We start from the raw sequence: 10,084 nt of genomic DNA, 5'->3' as shown, positions 1-10,084 counted from the left end.
TTGCCTTGTAAGATTTTCAATACAACCTTATGTTTTCAATGGTGAGTTCGAGACTTTGGTTTTGGGTGATTTCCTCGAAGTCACCATGATCGAGTTCGAACAAGGTTCGAACTCGAGGCATAGGCCTTTTAGGGTTTGTGTCGGATAATGGTGAGTCCCCGAGCCATAGTCAAGTTATTCTTTATTTGGGCTCGGTATAGTCGAACCCTCGGGTTCGGATGGAGTGAGAACATGATCTCGATATCTAAGTTTATTGGCCCTTAGGCTTTTTAGATCGGGCCGATATGGCATCTAAAAGATGGCTATTATTATCCTCTTTTGGCTTAGAATACTTACTAAAATTTTCTTTATGCCTTAGCATGTATTTTTCACCCATTGGGTTATTGAGGGTTCAATGTCGATTAAAACCCCTATGTTTTTTTGCCTTAGCACGTTTGTGTTAAGATAGTTTGATACCTCTTAAGATTTTTCGAGGGCTGATTTTATCGAAGTCCTTTTGATTATTTGATGAGGGTAACCTTTTTTAACCGGTTTTTAATGAATTTGAAGGCCTATTGTGATTGCGGGATTCGGACGTCTCCGAGCCGCTTTAATTTGGCCGTAGCCGCTGGGTATGACTCTTGGGGATTATTTCCCAATAACACTTCGAACTTGTTCGAAGTGTTAGTTGCTGCGCCTTCTTTTTCTCGCGAAATCAGGTTTATGACATTTTTGGTTGGGACAACTCTTTCCCTTTGGAAATGGGGTTTACATTTTTGAAGAGTCGCCACCTAACGATTTAAGGTGGTTAGGGCACCTATGGGGTTCATTTATAACTACGTTTGGTAACTAGAGACAGGGTAAAAGCTTGAAATAATCCTAAGGGGAAGGTGTTAGACACCCCTCAGGATCCACTAGTGTGGTTCCCGGTTAGACAATTTTTGTGAATTTGTACAATTAGCAAATAAACAAGATGACTCAAATAGTAGGTGATTTAAGTTTAAATGCACAGGTGTTTGAAAAAAAGGCAAGATTTTGAAAAGAATTACAATCTAAGCATATTTGGGGATGTAAGGGGGTATCGTAGGTTTGTTTATAATATGGATCACATCAATGCAATACCCAGTATGACACTCCTCAAAGAGGGGCTACACGTGGTATTAACGCACAAGTCATCATATCCATATCTACCCTTTCCTACCCCGTGAAGGTAATTAAAGCGAGGGTTGGTCTCGACCCCTATTGCATCCTGTAACCCGTCCCTTCCTATCAGTTCCAGAGGAATTTAGGACTCCTATCATATAAAAGGGGATTCTATGCAGACCCTCAAGTTTAAAGGTAAAATACTAAGGCGACATATAATAAGCAAGTAGGACTTCAATTAAGGGGAGCATGGAAGACAAATGAAAGGCACAGATATATCTCCACACACAGTACACATAAACAACATGACTCATACACAATTAAGGTCTAAATTCAGATCCTAAGCATAGTATCTAAGTGGTAACAACAGAGTCAGATTTATTACATGACTCAGGGAAGAAGTCCTAATCAAGCTTGCCTACTCATTTTAACATGCTAACAGTTACATTAATCACAAAGACGGTTCTGGTTTTTATTTTAAAGTTGATTATATAAGACTTGCCTAAGCATAAAATAATATGCAGCAGTTACCAGAATTATTAAAAAACAGCTTGGAAGTTATTTTACCTAAAGCATGCTATTCTAAATGTTGAAAAGACATACAGGGATTGTGACCAGTTTCACTTAAACAAGATAATCAAACATGAGACTGTTTTTATGTCCTTTTTCATGCATCAGTAGTTTAACTAGGTGTGACTGTGCGAGTGTGAACAAGATCCTAAACAGGGTATCTAACGTGCACATATGAAAATGCGGAATGATTGCAGAATTCCTAAAGCATGATTTCTAAATGCCCGAAGAGTTACAAAATGACTTCAAGACGTGCTAGAGCAACAATTTTATATTGATGCTGTTGTTTAGCCTAAAGCCGGATTTTAAGTGGTAAAGTGATGCCAAATGAGATGTTGAAACAGTAAACCTAAGAACATGGCATCTAATACATGATATGCTGTGAATGGGTTGATCTTACACATGGATTCTAATGCACATATAGGAAATGTAAACCTAAGACATGGTTTCTACCCATTGATATTGATAGCATATATAACTACCCTCCCCTTTTCACTAGCCAGCCCCAATACTGGTTTACAACAGATTATTACAGACCAATACTGAAATGTATATCATAAGTAGAAAAAGAAAAAGAAATAAAAAGTTATACTATAGAGAGCCTGAAAATAGGCCCAGATTTCCAGCACCTGATTAGGACTTCCTCTATGAGTTATGTAATAAATCACCTCAAATGCCAAGATTGTATCATAGCCTTTCTCATATCTGGGTGTGTCAGAGTTCCCTAAGGACCTCAAGGGATCCCGGGCAGTGCTCACACCCAGATTTCATAGCTAAGATAGAGTGAGTGCAGTGTGGAAAGGCCAGCTTTTGTGTGTCCAAGTTTAGAGGGAGCTCAAGAATCCCAAGGCAAGGCTCACACAAAAGGGGTAGAACTTAGTGGTCTAAGAGTAGAGTGATAGTGTTAAAATGATTTAAGAAGGAAAACAGTTTGAAAGACTTGTTTGAAACAGTTTTGTGAAACAACAGGGGGAGTTGTTCAATAGGGCAGTTTTGAAAAGAGAGTAGAGTAATAGTTCAAGCACAACACCCAAAACAGGTTCACACCTAACCAAGGAACATAGGACCAGGGCAGGTTCAGTAACCACAAATAGGTGTAGTGGGGTTTGGGGACACATAGGTTACATAAGTAAACACACAATTGTAGGAGTGCTCAGGTATAGAACACAGAATCATGTAACTTGAGGATAGCCAACTATTTTTTGCACAAAGAGGTTCATGATAGAAATCAAACTAAACACAAGTAAAGAAGGGCCACATTGGGGTATATTAGGAAGGAGAATAACAATTTTATAAACATGATGATTCTAAGGGAGGGGAGACATTCAGAAGCATGCTGATGAAGTGATGAAGTAAACATATCAATTACAAGTTGAATCAACAGGACCATAAGTGAAAACATACCAGAAACAAAATGAAATGAAGCAGTAAAAGAAACACATTATTTTGAAACTTGAATTGAAATTAGAACATACTAGTAAAGAAGTAAACACAAAGTGAGGGGCAAGAGAGTAGAGTAATCAGCCTTGGCTTGCAGCCAGCTGACTTAGAACAATAGCAAATAACCAGAGAAAAGAGAGAGCAGAAGAATGTTTTCTTTTTGTGTGAGAGAGGGTTTTTGAACTACTGTGTTCGTATGTGTAATGAAAAGAGAAGAGAGTATATATAATAGTTTGAAAGCTTGGTAAAATAAGACAAGAATCAATTGTTCAGCAGTTATAGAACTTTAGAATCAATTAAGAACGAAAATCTGCCAAGTTTCCCTTAATTAAGGAAGTAATTTACCAACGGTAGAAAGCATGTAACAAATAAGGAAAGAATTCAAACAACATAGGTACATAATATGTAATTAGGGATAGATACATAAGGGTCTAATTAAGGAAATAACAGTAGGAATCAATTAATAATATTGTCAACCACATAATAAGGTAAAAAATAATTTAAGGGTTATGAAATAGGAAAAGAATAGCCAAAAATCAGTAAAAGGGTATCAACACAGTAAATCAAGGATTCACGAATCGAAAAATGGTACTATATTAAGGGAAATAGTATAGACTTCCATGAATAAACCAATAAACGGAGTATAAACAGGAAGAACCAGATCGGAAACCTTAATAAGACATTACTAGGGTGAAAATCATAAAATACTCTAATTAATCAAAGCATATTCATGAGAATCAAACATACAGACAAATCGAATGAACAAACAGTAAAGACAAACTTAGAATCCAAAACTAAAGCCAAAAATTAGGGTTTTCAACATAATAACTCGGATAAAGGAGAAGGCTCAAACAAACATTTAAACACAGTGAGAGTAGTAGATTAATACCAAAAAAGATCAGAAGAAAGCGTTTTTGAAAAGGTGTTTAAGAACCTTAGTTCGAAGATGAAGAGTTACTTTAGAAAAATCGGAAAAAGCTTTGAGGAAAACAACAAAAGCTCATAATATACACAGATCTAAGACAGATCTAAAAGAAATCGGAAAGTCTTAAGAGTTAGGGTTTCAAAGAACCCAGAGAAGATGAGAAAACTTTAAAATGTTACCGGTTTTAGCCAAAAAAGTCATAGATCTTACTCGAACGACCGGAGGTGGATGAAAAATGGCATGAAGGACCATGGGTAGGAGCTGAACTGCTCCAGGTTCACCTGAGGACCTCAGGGTAGTGTCAAACTGGCGTGCGGTGAAGTAGAGGCCAAGAGATGATGAGAGGCCATGGTTTCCGGCGAGGGAGGTGGATGGAGAAGGTGGAAAGGGTACATCGGAGAGGAGGGGAGAAGAGAAAGTTCTAGAGAGAACCAGAGATAGAGAGGGAGATAGAGAGACCAGTTGAGAGAGAATGAGAAGGGAGAGGGGGTAGTCTTAGGGTTTAATTATAGTAAGGGGGGTCTGGACCATTGATTGAAATTAATCAACGATTCAGATTGAGTGAGGGATTGGGCCGGGTGGTATGGTGCATTGGGCTTGGGTCTAGTGGGTTATTTAATTTGGACTGGGTTTAATTAGGCTATAATTTAAATAAGAATGGCTAATTGTTAAATACCCAACAAAATTAGATAAATAATTAATATAAATAGCTAATAATTAGATAAAATAAAATTAAAGCTAAATAGGTGAAATTAAGGTAATTAACTAATATTTAAAATGTAAAATGACTAATTATTGAATTAAAATAGCATAAAGTGCACAATTAGGCTATAATTGCAAAATTATTGTAATTATAGCCAAACAGTGCCAAATTGGCTACTTTGTGAAATAATTAAATTCTAATAGGATTAAAAATGATATATTGAGCTAAGAAATACTTTGAAATTACTTGTAATGTAATTTATGAATAATTATTGGATATAAAGTACTGAATAAATTAAAAAATTCACTCAAGAAGTTTGGTAAAGGGCTGTATGAGATAAAGGATGGAGCAATCAATGTGAAAGCCTTCGATGGTTCTCAAAGGTCCATCATTGGTGAAATTAGTCTATGCCTACAAATGGGACCAACCTGGTTTGAGGTCGATTTCTAGGTAATAGATGTAGAAGCATCTTACAACTTGCTGCTGGGACGGTCATGGATTCATGCTGCTGGGGCCGTAGCATCAACGCTATATCAGGTAGTAAAGTTCGAATGGAACCACCAGGAAGTGATCATCCACGGCGACGGTAGCAACCCTATATACAGTCGCCAGACCATTCCGGCGATCAAGGGAAGAAGAAAGCTGGGTGGAGAAACTTACCACCACATCGAGCGAGTCAATTCTATCGACAAAGACAAATGGTGGGATAGCAAAAATAAGAGTATACTGAGTTGGAGTGGGTACGAACCTGGAAAAGGGCTCGGCAAGAACCTCCAAGGAATATCTAAACCCATAAAACTTAAGAAACATGGCACTACCTTTGGTTTGGGATATGAATACACCTGGGAAGAATTCAATGGCTGGTCGCCACCATGGCACGGTCCTTACTACCCACTAGAGCAGCCAATACCACATCTGGAGCAGACCTTCCAATAGGCCGACATTATCTATGGGTCCGATGAAGAAGAAGCACTCGCAATAGTGAAGAACTTGTTTCTAGAGGACAGTGATATGGATTGTTGCGTTATTCTCGAGGAGGAGGGGGAGGAAGGACCTTCCATACAGGCTGTGAGCAGAGAAACGCATCTCAAGAATTGGACCATCAGGACAACCAAAGCCCGACGAGCGTTGGAGTAGCAAGGCTAAAACAAGCATTATTCATTGTTTTATTACTAAATAATTTTCTTTTTGCATTTTTCAATTCCTGCAATAAGATCTTCGATGTTCAAAATAGTTATTCAATTTATCAAAAGCATTTTTTTGATTTTTCTTACGAATTAATATTTATTGCTATTGTTTTCTATCCTTGCTTTACCAATACAACATTACTATTACTTGTCTTAATTAACCAATGACTGTGACATGCAATGAGACAACGCAACAAACAGACATAGATTCAGAGGAAGATGACATACCTAACGAGAGTTTCAAAGAAGTTGAGAACTTTGAGAACAGACCTTAGTCCAACCTGGACGAGACCGAAATTGTCAATCTGGGAGATGCAGAAAACGTCAAGGAAACGTGAATCAACATTCACCTATTGCCATCAGAAAAGAAAGAATACACAGAATTTCTAAAGGAGCATGAGGACATATTCGCCTGGTCATATTATGACATGATAGTTTGAGTACGTCTATTATGTCTCAAAAACTTCCAACCGATTCAATGTGTCCACCGGTAAAGCAAAAGCTTAGAAAGTTCAAGCCTGATATGAGTTTGAAAATCAAGGAAGAAGCACCAAGCAGATCAATGCTAAGGTTCTCAAGGTAGTAGAATACCCAACATGGTTAGCCAACATTGTGCTAGTGCCAAAGAAGGGTGGAAAGGTCAGAATCTGTGTCGACTATCCGGATCTCAACCGGACTAGTCCGAAAGAGGACTTCCCTTTGCCAAATATACACATCCTGATTGATAATTGCGCTAAGTATGAGCTACAGTCATTCGTAGATTGCTTTGCTGGTTATCATCAAATCTGGATGGATGAAGAAGATGCTGAGAAAATGGCTTTCATTACGCCGTGGGGATGTACTATTACAAGATGATGTCATTTGGCCTGAAGAATGTAAGGGCCACCTACATGAGGGCCATGACTACCATCTTCCATGATATGATACACAAGGAGATAAAGGTATATGTGTATGATGTTATTATCAAATCCAAGAAGGCCACTGACCACATAGAAGATCTGAGGAAGTTCTTCAATAGACTGCGGAGATACAACCTAAAACTAAACCCTGCAAAGTGCGCATTTGGGGTTCCTGCTGGGAAATTGCTTAGGTTTATTGTGAGCTGCCGAGGAATGGAACTGGACCCATCAAAATTCAAAGCCATTCAAGAACTACCACCGCCAAGGAACAAGAAGGATGTGATGAGTTTCTTGGGAAGGCTTAACTACATCAGCTGATTCATAACACAGTCTACAATTAACTGTGAGCCAATCTTTAAGATGTTAAAGAAGGACGTCGCCACCAAATGGACCGATGAATGCCAAAAGGCCTTCAAAAAAATCAAGGAGTACCTATCAACACCACCAGTCTTAGTCCCGCCCGAGCCAGGTAGTCCCTTATTACTCTACCTTGCAGTGTTAGATGGAACTTTCGGCTGCGTTCTGGGGCAGCATGATGAAATAGGGAGGAAGGAACAAGCCATTTATTATCTAAGTAAGAAGTTCACCACATACGAGGCCCAGTATTCTCTATTAGAACGCACCTATTGTTCTTTGACTTGGGTAGCTCAGAAGCCGAGACATTACTTTTGCGCCTATACTACATATCTCATATCGAGAATGGATCCCTTGAAGTACATCTTTTAGAAGCCCATGCCCATCGGCAAGCTAGCCAAGTGGCAAATCCTGTTGAGTGAGTTCAACATTATTTACATAACCGAGAAAGTGGTCAATGGACAGGCACTGGAAGATCACCTTGCTGAAAACCCCATGGATGGAGGATACGAACCATCTGAAAATGTATTTTCCTGATGAAGAGGTATCATTCATAGGAGAAGACATTGCGGAATCCTATGATAGTTGGAGAATGTTCTTCAATGGAGCAGCAAACTTCAAAGGAGTTGGCATAGGAGCAGTCCTAATATTAGAAACCGGTCAACATTATCCGGTGTCTGCCAAACTCAGGTTCCCCTGCACCAACAATATGGTCGAGTATGAAGCCTACATCTTAGGACTCAAAATGGCCATTGACATGAACGTTCAAGAGCTGCTAGTGATTGGAGATTCAGACTTGCTTATACATCAGGTATGAGGAGAATGGATGACCAAGAACTCCAAGATACTCCTGTATTTGCATCATGTACGGGAATTGAGAAAGAGGTTCACGAAGACGGAATTCCAGCATGTTCCTAGAATCCAGAATGAATTCACCGATGCATTGGCTACCCTATCATCTATGATACAACATCCAGACAAGAATTTCATTGATCCCATTCCGGTGAAAATCCACAATCAGCCAGCTTACTGTGCCCATGTTGAAGAGGAAGCAGACGGAAAGCCTTGGTTTCATGATATCAAGGAATATTTGGCAAAAGGAGAGTACCCAGAGCTTGCTAATCCTACTAAGAAATGCACACTTCGGAGATTATCCAACAACTTCTTTCACATCGGAGGAATCCTGTAAAGGAGGACTCCCAATTTAGGATTATTAAGATATGTCGACGCAATGGAAGCATCCAGGCTACTAGAGGAAATTCATGTTGGGACCTGCTTTCCACATATGAACGGTTTTGTCTTAGAAAAGAAGATACTCCTGGCTGGTTACTTTTCGATGACTATGGAGATGGACTGCATCCAGTATGTCCGGAAATGCCACCGCTGTCAGATATATGCAGACATGATAAATGTACCTCCAAGTGAGCTTAACACAACAAGATCACCGTGGTTTTTCGCTGCATGGGGAATGGATGTTATTGGACCAATGGAGCCTGCTGCTTCCAACGGACACAAGTTTATCCTAGTAGCCATCGACTATTTCACCAAATGGGTCGAAGCAGCATCCTACAAAGCAGTGACTAAGAAAGTCATGGCAGACTTTGTCCACAACCGCATTGTTTGTCGATTCGGAATTCCAAAGTCAATCATTACTGATAATGGATCCAACCTCAACATCGACTTGATGAAAGCTATGTGCGAAACCTTCAAGATCAAACACAAGAATTCCAGAGCCTATAGATCTCAGATGAATGGAGCTGTAGAAGCTGCCAACAAAAATATTCAAAAATATATTAAGGAAAATGATAAAGAATCACAGACAGTGGCATGAGAAGTTATCATTTGATCTATTAGGGTATTGTACCACAGTCCGCACATCAACTGGGGTAACCTCGTATATGCTAGTTTATGGTACAAAGGCTATCATTCCTGTTGAGGTAGAAATTCCTTCCCTAAGGATTATACAAAAAGCTGAGCTCGACGACGCAGAGTGGGTAAAAAGTCATTATGAGTAACTAGCCCTTATAGACGAAAAGAGAATGAATGTAGTCTGCCATGGTCAACTCTATCAGAATAGAAAGTCCAGAGCCTTCAACAAAAGAGTCAAGCCAAGACAGTTCACACCGGGGTAGCTGGTGTTAAAGAAAATTTTTCCGCATTAAGATGAAGCCAAAGGAAAGTTCTCTCCTAACTGGCAGGGTCCATACATGGTTCACCGGGTTTTGACAAGAGGAGCCCTCATACTTGCAGAAATTGACGGGGAAGTCTGGACAAAGCCGATCAATTCAGATGCATTCAAGCGTTACTATGTGTAATCATTATGCTTTCCTTATGTGATGTAAATTGAACTACGCCTGACCTAATCCCCCTTTAAGAGGAGATATGTAGGCAGCCCTATGGGTTCGGTCACAATTCACCCCGCAATTGGAAACTGGGGCAGGATTTTGAGGAGGACCCTCAAAATTTCGAAGTAATTTCAGCCGATCGCCACACGAGCAACAGTCAAAAACGTCAACCCATTAAACTGGGGCAGAATTTTGAGGAGGACCCTTAAAATTCCGTAGCAGGGGAGGCTGCAATGTCCTGAACTACGTCACAGTCATTGGTTCATCTAAAAGCTATTTTTAATTTATGTCATACTTTTACAAAATCATGCATGTTATTATTGAAACTGCTTTGTTTAGCAATGCTACCCTAATAATACAGACAATATCACCAAATCAAAGCCGAACGAGTCAAGCAAAGCCAGCAGGGATACGAGCTAACCTTCCCCCTTACAAAACTCTCAATATTTCTTTGGATGCAGGCACTAAGATTGCAAAATCATTAAACATACTGTCCTCCCATAGGACAAGCATTGTTCAAGAATACGATTCTCAGAACC

This window comes from Nicotiana tabacum, chromosome 1, assembly GCF_000715075.1.
Source record: "Nicotiana tabacum cultivar K326 chromosome 1, ASM71507v2, whole genome shotgun sequence".
In the NCBI taxonomy this organism is placed as follows: domain Eukaryota; kingdom Viridiplantae; phylum Streptophyta; class Magnoliopsida; order Solanales; family Solanaceae; genus Nicotiana; species Nicotiana tabacum.
The sequence above is the reverse complement of the archived record's forward strand: the minus strand, read 5'-3'. Positions refer to the sequence as shown.